Source organism: Bombus fervidus, chromosome 3 (genome assembly GCF_041682495.2).
Source record: "Bombus fervidus isolate BK054 chromosome 3, iyBomFerv1, whole genome shotgun sequence".
NCBI classification, from domain to species: domain Eukaryota; kingdom Metazoa; phylum Arthropoda; class Insecta; order Hymenoptera; family Apidae; genus Bombus; species Bombus fervidus.
In genome coordinates, this window is record NC_091519.1 from 7,933,869 (window position 1) to 7,942,858 (window position 8,990).

The following is an 8,990-nucleotide window of genomic DNA, read 5'->3' on the forward strand; positions in this document are numbered from 1 at the left end:
TACAACAGCGTGGTTCGGAATGTTAGAACAGACAGCTTCGAGATGCTGCGACGGACTGTTTTAGCGCTGGTTTAGGAAGGTCCTTCTATCGAGGATCTAGTCCCTTTGGAGGGGCCTCTTTAGTTATTGTTTTAACATTGTTTTAACTGATACATACATTTTTGGGAAGTGATCGGTGTAGACATTCGAAAAGTTTACATTTGTACATTTTTCGTAGGAATGATAATATAATGGTTTCCTGTCTGCAAAGGTACGAACATCAATCCTTCCAATTTGAAGACAGCAGTTGGGCAAGTTTTGACTGCCTGTTGATTATTAATTAATTCTGACCCGCATTCTGGTGAATTTTATTGCGACTCGGTTGAATTCTTTTAGAAATGTGGATGATTGCTGTTCGTTTACAATATTTGTCTAGGTAGTGACTATTGGCAAAGGTGTATTGTTCTGAGTTGGTTAGTATCATCAAGTCAGTTTCTATTATACAGAATTACAGAGAATACAGAGTTTTGTTTGAAAGGTATCGGATAAATTTTAGTTATTTTCCATTCATTGTTTTCCTAACGTGACAGTGTTAAAAATTTCGTCGATGTGTTCCAAGAAAATGTTGGCGTAATTTAGTGGTTTTACTATTAGATTGCTTTTAATGTATTCGAGTGTTACAATGATCCATGTTATGGTCTTCTTCTTGAGAAGTAGGGTTTTAGCCTTTTACTGTGGACTCTTTGCGTGTGACTGTTGGAATATTCGATAAGGTAGGTGGGTGGATTGGAGGAGAGAATCTCTGCAGGTCCTAGCCATTCGTGATCTAGTTTGTTGGTTTTATGATCGTTATGTAGCCATACTTTGTCTTTTACTTGGAATATAGTTTGTGTTTTAATAATTTTTCGAATCTGATCTCTTTGATACCGCCTTTTGTTTGATTCAGTGATTTCTCTTGCTTTCGCTATATAGGCATTATGTCGGTTCCTCCAGAGTTTAAATAATTGATCTTTAGTTAGGGTGGGGGTGTTTAATATCGAGGACGGCATGTTAGCTTGTCGTCCAAATGTTAGTTCGAATGTTAGTTCGTATGTCCGGTCATTTCGTGTACCGAAGTATTGTATCCTATGCATATTAGTTTTAAATTTTCGTCCCAGTCGTTTTGTCGGTCGGTCGTACAAGTTCGAATGAGATCTTTTACTACAGCATGTGTCCGTTCAAGAGATCCGTTAGATTGCGGGTGGAAAGAAGTGGTTTTCACATGTCGAATTTTGAAAGCCTCTTCAAATGTATCCATCAGTTTACATACGAAATTTCGTCCCATGTTCGTGAGGATACTTTTCGGTGCAGAAAATATATATACATAGTGATCCAGGAGTTCGTTAATGATCGAGTTGGCTGTTTGAGGTATGTTTTAAAGGTATGAGAACGAGATATTTGGTTAATTGATCTTGGATAGATAGGATAAATTGGTTGCCTCGTCTGGTTTTGGTTATATGAATATGTCCGAATATGTCCATTGCGATTTTATCATTAGGGTTAACGGATGTGTCAGTTATTACGGGTTGCTCTTTGGCTCTAATACGGTTTAATTTTTCTCGTTGGTAGGTTTCGCAGTTTTGTATAAATTCTGTGACGTCCTGCTCTAGGTTTGTCCAGTGATGGTGTTCTTGTATTCGTTTCACGGTGCGGTGTATACCTAAGTGTCCTACTATTTCGTTATGATTCTCGCGCAGTATAGTTTGTTTTTGTTCGTTATCGTAGTCTACTGGCGGATCTTGTCCAAATACCAATTTAATTTGAGGGAATCTAGTTGTTAAAAACCTTAACATGAGTTGAATGTTTACTTTTTCTAATATACTGAAGCTATTGTCATTTATTCCTATATGTAAGTGTCCAGTCTGGTTAATAAGCAGTCACTTTATGGCTGAGTAAGTAACACGCTAGTTTTCAAACGTCAGAGTTCCGTGTTCGAATCCCGACATCTTGACAATTGTTTCCAATTGGTTTTTATCGTCGATAAACGTGTAGAAGCGCTAGTACTCGATTAACCCTGGTCCATTTGAGAAGATGCGGTTTTTCTATGCATCATCTTGAGCGATCAGGAAAATTAAAATACGAAGGGGTTTTTCCCGTACTAATGACATGTTGCACAATGCATGTATAGTTGGTCCCGTAGCCACCTTCGACATTCCTTTTTGCGGGAGATGACCTCTATCTGTCACCACTGCAAGGAAGAGGAAGACACGACGCAGCACACATTGGAGTTTTGTCCGGCGTGGGTGGAACCGCGACGCGTCCTTCAGCTCGTCATCGGCGAGAGTGTAGCCCGCGAAGCTATAGTAAAAGCAATGCTGAGAGAGCGCCAGGAATACACCGCCGTCCGCACCTTCTGCGAGCAGGTGATGCTCGCGAAGGAACGGTCGGAGAGAGAAAGGAAAAGAGTCTGCGATCCAATTAGAGCGACAAGACAAGGGGCTCGACGCTAGGGGGCGTGGTCCCCCCTAGCGGCCCAACATAAACAAGGATGCCCCCCTCACTAATAGCGAGAGATCGCAGTGCAATCATTTAGTAGGTTGCCGATGAACGATCACGCTTGTACAGCTCTTGTAGCTGTACGTGTGATTCAGGAACAGTGTCCAAACAAATGCGCAGTTTGTGAACGCAACTCTACTTGACAAAACGCGATCATTCGTTGTCGCCACGCTAAAGAGAAAAATAAGTAGAACTCGCGATGAAACAATATCGCAACGCTAACTCTTATAGTGAATTTAGTGAAAATTACTATTTACTATATAAAAAAGCTACTTCAAATATTAATTATTAATAATATTAATAATTCTAAAAATTCATAATAAAAATTGCAAAAGACAATCGCGATATCGTAATTCGCAACTCTAAAGCAAACGCGATTATCATTTTATCGCAACTCTAAAGCAAACGCGATTATCATTTTATCGCAACTCTAACTCAAACCGTAATCATTTTCTCGTCACACTAATGAAAAACCGCGATGTTATTTCGCAACTCTAATACAACCCGTAATTAATTTGTCGCAACACTAATAGGAAAAATCGCGATTTACCCAATGGGACGATGGACCGATACATACATCGGCCAAAAAAACAAAAACTACTACTACCACTACTACTACTACTACTACTAAAAATAAAGTAATAACAATAATACCTTCCCATGCTCTGGATGACCCGGAGGATGGGGAGCCATTAGTAGTTGCCCTCTTGAGTGACAGTTTGCCGGGCCTCTTCGGCTTATAGCCTCTTCTTTCTTCGGGCGCAATGCCCGCTGAAACTTAAATCTAAGCTCGAGACTTCTAAATCGCAAACAAAAAAAGGAAAACTTGAAAATAAAAATATAAACCGCGGAAGCTGATTGAAGTGCACATGGACTGACCAACGATCACAGCGGTGATCGTTGCCCACTCGTGTGTGCGTGCTCGAGCAATAAACGTTCGTTTCGAACCCACTCGCGACCGCGACCGCGAAATTCAAAAAATCGATAAGCAAAACCAGAGACGAGAGCATGCTCTACTCGTGCCAATTTCACCGTCGATTTTTCAAATCAGATTTCCAGAAACAGGTTGGTCACACGAAAACGCGCCTACTCGACCAGAGACTGTGCCAACCTGCCCGGCCATACCTGCTTATAATTAACAGACACACCAGAAAGTATACTACCTATCCTACCTAACGCTATATTTAAAAAATAGCAAAACAAGCACACCAACATACTCACTCCACGGTTCTCACACAAACGCCCGGGCGCAAAGGTCCTACACTAGAGAGGACGTCCCGGGACGCCTCCGACATCCGAGCTTAACATAACATGCATACTCTAAGGTACGTACCTTTTTCCTGAAATCGACTAACGAAGGTTAGTGACCAGTGCGTAGAACGTGATAAAACACGCCTGAGGAATTGATATCGTTAAAATAAATGTAAGTAAACTTGGAATTATAATTGTAATTGGCGGCAATATTAAGAGTGTGGTTATACTTAATCGTATGGATGATATTATCACAAATTGTGATTGTATCGAGACGTAAATTGAATCGATATATGTCTCGGCATTTTTAATCTTTGAAGTTTTAACGAATGAAAAAAAGCAACACAATTCCATGGCCTAACAACACACATACATAATGTGGGAAATACGTCGTGCACAATACACTAACGCATCCGTCAATCGCTGAGAAATTATTACATTAAATATGATCATCGTGCCCAATGTCTTTCTCCCATTCAAGAAGCACCTGGGCACGTGAATGAGGTCCTGACAATGGGCACGGAAGGGTTAAACCTGAAAATCCTGATCTAAAAAGATGATTAGTTTGTCCAATTTTTATTTAACGGACTAACGTTCTTTGATTTTATATTTTACTACTTCGTTTCTGATTAACTCTACTTCATTAATTTAATAGTAACTAAGTAACTCTACTTTATTAATTTAATAAATTAGAACAAAATTTTAATATTGCAAAAAAGATAGCGTTAATTGAAAAAAACTGAGACTCAATCAAATGGAATAATTGACTCTAAATATATTACTAAGAAAGAAATAATCTTAGGCGATCTCTTTATCAAAGCACATACTCGAAAATGCAAAAGCAATGTTCAAAATTATTGCTTTGATTAAAAAATCTGCCTGTCGCGAAATGTCTTCTTGCATGTAAAATTTCACACATTCTTGTACGGGGAAAAATGAATTTTAACTTATATTTTAAATTCTAGCCGAAGTGAAATAAACGAACGTGAGTTAATATTATCACGATCAATTCATTGCTTAGGATGAAGTATATTTATGTTACACAGGTATATTTGTGCAGATATTTGCCATTTGCAAACTTTCATACGGAATATTAACATGCATATTTATAAATGACACGAATATATTTTGAAGTATATATGTTTAACCTAATTATTAAAAAACTAATTATAATCGCGATGTGCAAGAAGACCTATCCTAAAGTAATAAATTTGAATAAAAGAGTGTTACTACTCACGGGTATACCGTGATAGAAATAAAAATACCCGCGGTCACTATGCTCGCAAAAAATTCTACGTAATGCAACCGGTCACCCGTGCCGATTCGGACCTTTCATCCTACGACATGATTGAGTGACAGGAGGAACAGAAATGCATGTGACTCACCGTTCGATGCGGAGAACCAGAGGACGTTACCATTGATGCTACACCATCTCAGCGAATATCATCAGGAAGACTAACATCAGACAGGAACCGTTGAAAGGCCAGTGGTGGAAACGGAGGTTGCGAAAAATCTGTTACAGAAGAAAACAGGATGAGTAATTGCTTACTATTTGAAAAGTTGGAAATAATGAAAAATGAAGGTTTATTAACTTTAGTAACTTTAGTAATAATAATGATTGAAATTCTAATAAACTTTGATAAGTATAAAAACTGAAACTATAATACGAAAGTTTAAAATCTAAAAATTAAGAATCTAATGATTTCTTAAATACGTTAGTTATTTGTTTCATAATTCGGTATTAAGACTTTAACACTTATTTTATTTTAATGAGAGAATAACCTCAGAAAACGCTAACCTTCCGAGTTTTCAATCAAATTGTATTTTTTAATCGATAAGTGATCAAAGAAAAATATACAGAATAGATGTAATAGAAGTACGATATATAAAAATACTTACATTTTTGGCTTTTGAGCCACTGTTGAAACATTCCCAAAGAAGACGAAGAAATTGAAGCGGTGATATGTCTATAACAAAACATAAGATATCATTAATATCGTTAATACATAATAACAAACTTGAAAGTTTAGCAATAATAAAGATTAAACTCTAATAAGTACGTAAATTGGAACTTTAATATAAAAGTTTGAGAACAAAACATTCAGTGATTTTTGATGCGTATAAGACAGTTTTATTATACTTTAATGTTGACTTGAAGACTTCGTTTCAATTAAAAAGGACATTTACAGCTTTCTAAATTATCAATCATTTTTATTTCATAATTAACAATATTTCAAACAAAATATAATAAATAGAACAAACTGAAATACATCATATAAAACTACTTACATTCTTGAACTCCTGGAGAGGCTTTATCCTCTTGAGGGAGGCACTGACTCTAATACCGAAAACGAATATTCAAAAAAAAAAATAAATATATAAAAAAAGAAAAATAAAAAACTAAGTTACCGCGACCGCTTAAATTATTATCGGCGAACAAGAACTTTAATATCGCGTACAAATTTGATTGATAAAATTTTATTACTTTCGCGTGTGATTATTCGATCGAATTTAATTAAAACTATCGTGATTTTAAAATATTGGAAAGAAACTATTGCGTAGCAAACACTGACTCTACAACCGCATTGCGCGCGGTCACAAATATTCCCTGAAAATAAAGCTGTTTAGGGGCGGGGGTTGGGAGAGTGAGAAAGAAGCGAAACATCGTTTCGACAATTTTCTTCTTTTCGCTATCGAACGTTTATTTAGAAAATACTGCTATTTTTTATATTTAAAAATTATTATTAAGAAATTGGAACAAATATGAAAAATATTAGTTGAAAATTGTGAGATATTTCTCGATAGGAAACAAATGCTTACGAATACCGTGAATACAATGCATTCGTTTGCAAGAATTATACTGTTTGCTATTAGAATATATACTGTGAATTTTCGTTATTAGAATACGAAATATACATTCCACTAATACACTATAGTCGCGTGTTATAAATATTGGAAAATATTTGCAAGAATTGAAACAATAAGATAATTCGTTAAAAATTTGTTTGAAATAAGAGAATAATTTCATACATCGAAAATAGAACAATAATTTATTTAATCGTCTTTATGTTCATTTTAGTATTCCAAATAATTAAGAAATTGTCTACTATGAAATATGTATCAAATATACTTTTAAATAAATATAAATTGTATATCAAACGTTATCCATATTTGAATAAAAAGACAAAAGAATTATTCATACAAAACTGTCTTAGTTAAAATATATTTATCAGATTGATCATTAATAGTCTTTGCATCCATATGTTAATTTTTCTGTTACTTTTATATTATCTCTGCTATCGACAAATAAGTTACACGAAAAATTATTAGAAATTAAAACAAATGTATAAAATAATTAAATGAAATTATAGTCAAGATTCAGTGGAAAAGAAGAATAGATTTTTATATTTTGTTCCAAGTCAGAAAAGTATCGATGTACAGAATGGGCGTACAATACACTTAACATATGTATTTATCTGAATAATTAAGGTAAAAGCACATGCATCCCACGGCGTCCAACGATGTCCCACGGTGTCCAACGGTGTACAATAGTGTCCAGCGATGTCCAACGGTGTCCAACGGTGTCCCACGGTGTCCATCGGTGTTCCACGGTGTCCAACTACGTCCCACGGTGTCCAACGACGTCCCACGGTTTCCAACGGCGTTCCACGGTGTCCAACGACGTCCCACGGTGTCCAACGGTGTCCAACGGTGTCCAACGGTGTCCCACGTTGCAGTCCAGTCTAGATCATCCAAAATTCTTTTCGCGGCTTTTGGTGATCCAAACTGGACTGATGCGTAGTTCTTAGCTTGGTATCATTTTCCAAAGATTAATCAACTGATTAATTTTTGGAAAACGATACCAATTACCAGGTCTCTCCACGAGGAGGTGACTACGCACGAGACCCGCCCATGAGTTATTTAACATTATGCATCGGTCTCGACATTCAACCTATTGGCAAGAATGTCGAGTTCTGACTCTGCTTGATCAGGAGCCTGCGTAAAGAGATATGGGAGTATGCCACGCGACAGTTTAAAAGAGCTGAGCGATCGCGAACCGATATATCGTGAGAACAAGTTTTTCTGTGTAGTAAGCGAGGGGATGAAGAGAGAAGAAATTTTTATTTTTCGTTTCAAGATGGATAAGTGTCATTGTACAGAATAGAATCACAATGCACTTAACATCTGTATTTACGTTATGAATAATTAAGGCCAAAGCGCACGCACCCCACGGTGGCCCACGACGTCCCACGGTGCCCCCGTAGAAAGATATTAGTCCAGTCTAGATCACCAAAACAATTTTGGATGATCTAGACTAGACTATATTAAAGTAGATTTTAGCATGATATCGTTTTTCAAATAGTTATACGCGGAAAAGCAATTTAACTCTAATATTAAAATTGTTACATTAAATTATTGTTAATATTAAAAATGTTACATTAATTTTCTAATATTCAAAATAGTACTTCATGTACCATTATTTGGAAAACGATACCAATTACCGGGACTCACCACGGAGAGGTAACTATGCTCGTGCCCCATTTAGGTAAAGAGTTTTTAAGCATCGGCAGATATAAACAATTAAAATTATTCGAAAACAAAGAAGTAGCGTGTATTGAAATTTATTAGTTACTATAGGTACAGTATATGATTCCACATAAACATATTTGAACATTGGACTTATCAGCGAAGAAACCAAACCACGCGACTTACCAATTGTAGTACGCATAAATGGATGATGAGATCTCGTTGCCTTCGATTAGATCGCATTTGTTTCTTCAATTCCATGAATACGATGTTGATTCCTTGGCTTTGAGTGGACACGAAGAATAACATTTCATCCATAGACACTCAATAGTTACACTTTGCATTGCCACTGATTTTCTACATTTTTAATGGTTTAAATGTTATAAATAAATGTTTTGAATGTTGATAATTAATAGTTCAAATTTCACAAATTAGTGGTTTAAATATTATAAATTAATGCTTTAATTGTTCATAAGTAATGGTTTAAATATTGTTAATTAATGGTTTAATAGTTATAAATTAATAGTTTAATTGTTACTAATTAATAGGTTAAATGTTATAAATTAATAGCTTAAACGTTATAAATTAATGGCTTGAATGTTATAAACTAATGGCTTAGATGTAGTGAATTAAGAGCTCAAATGTTATAAATTAACAGTTTGAATGTTAGAAATTAATGGTTGAAATGTATAAATTAA

General features: G+C 35.7%; 1 long non-coding RNA gene across 1 annotated transcript; it reads right to left on the minus strand.

Moving 5' to 3' along the window:
* LOC139985512 (uncharacterized) lies at positions 1-5,550 on the minus strand. The gene is made up of 3 exons (XR_011799425.1): positions 5,151-5,550; positions 3,169-3,291; positions 1-2,316 (listed from the first exon to the last, which is right to left on the minus strand). It is a non-coding gene; the product is annotated as an uncharacterized lncRNA (long non-coding RNA).
* Positions 5,551-8,990: the final 3,440 nt, after the last annotated feature.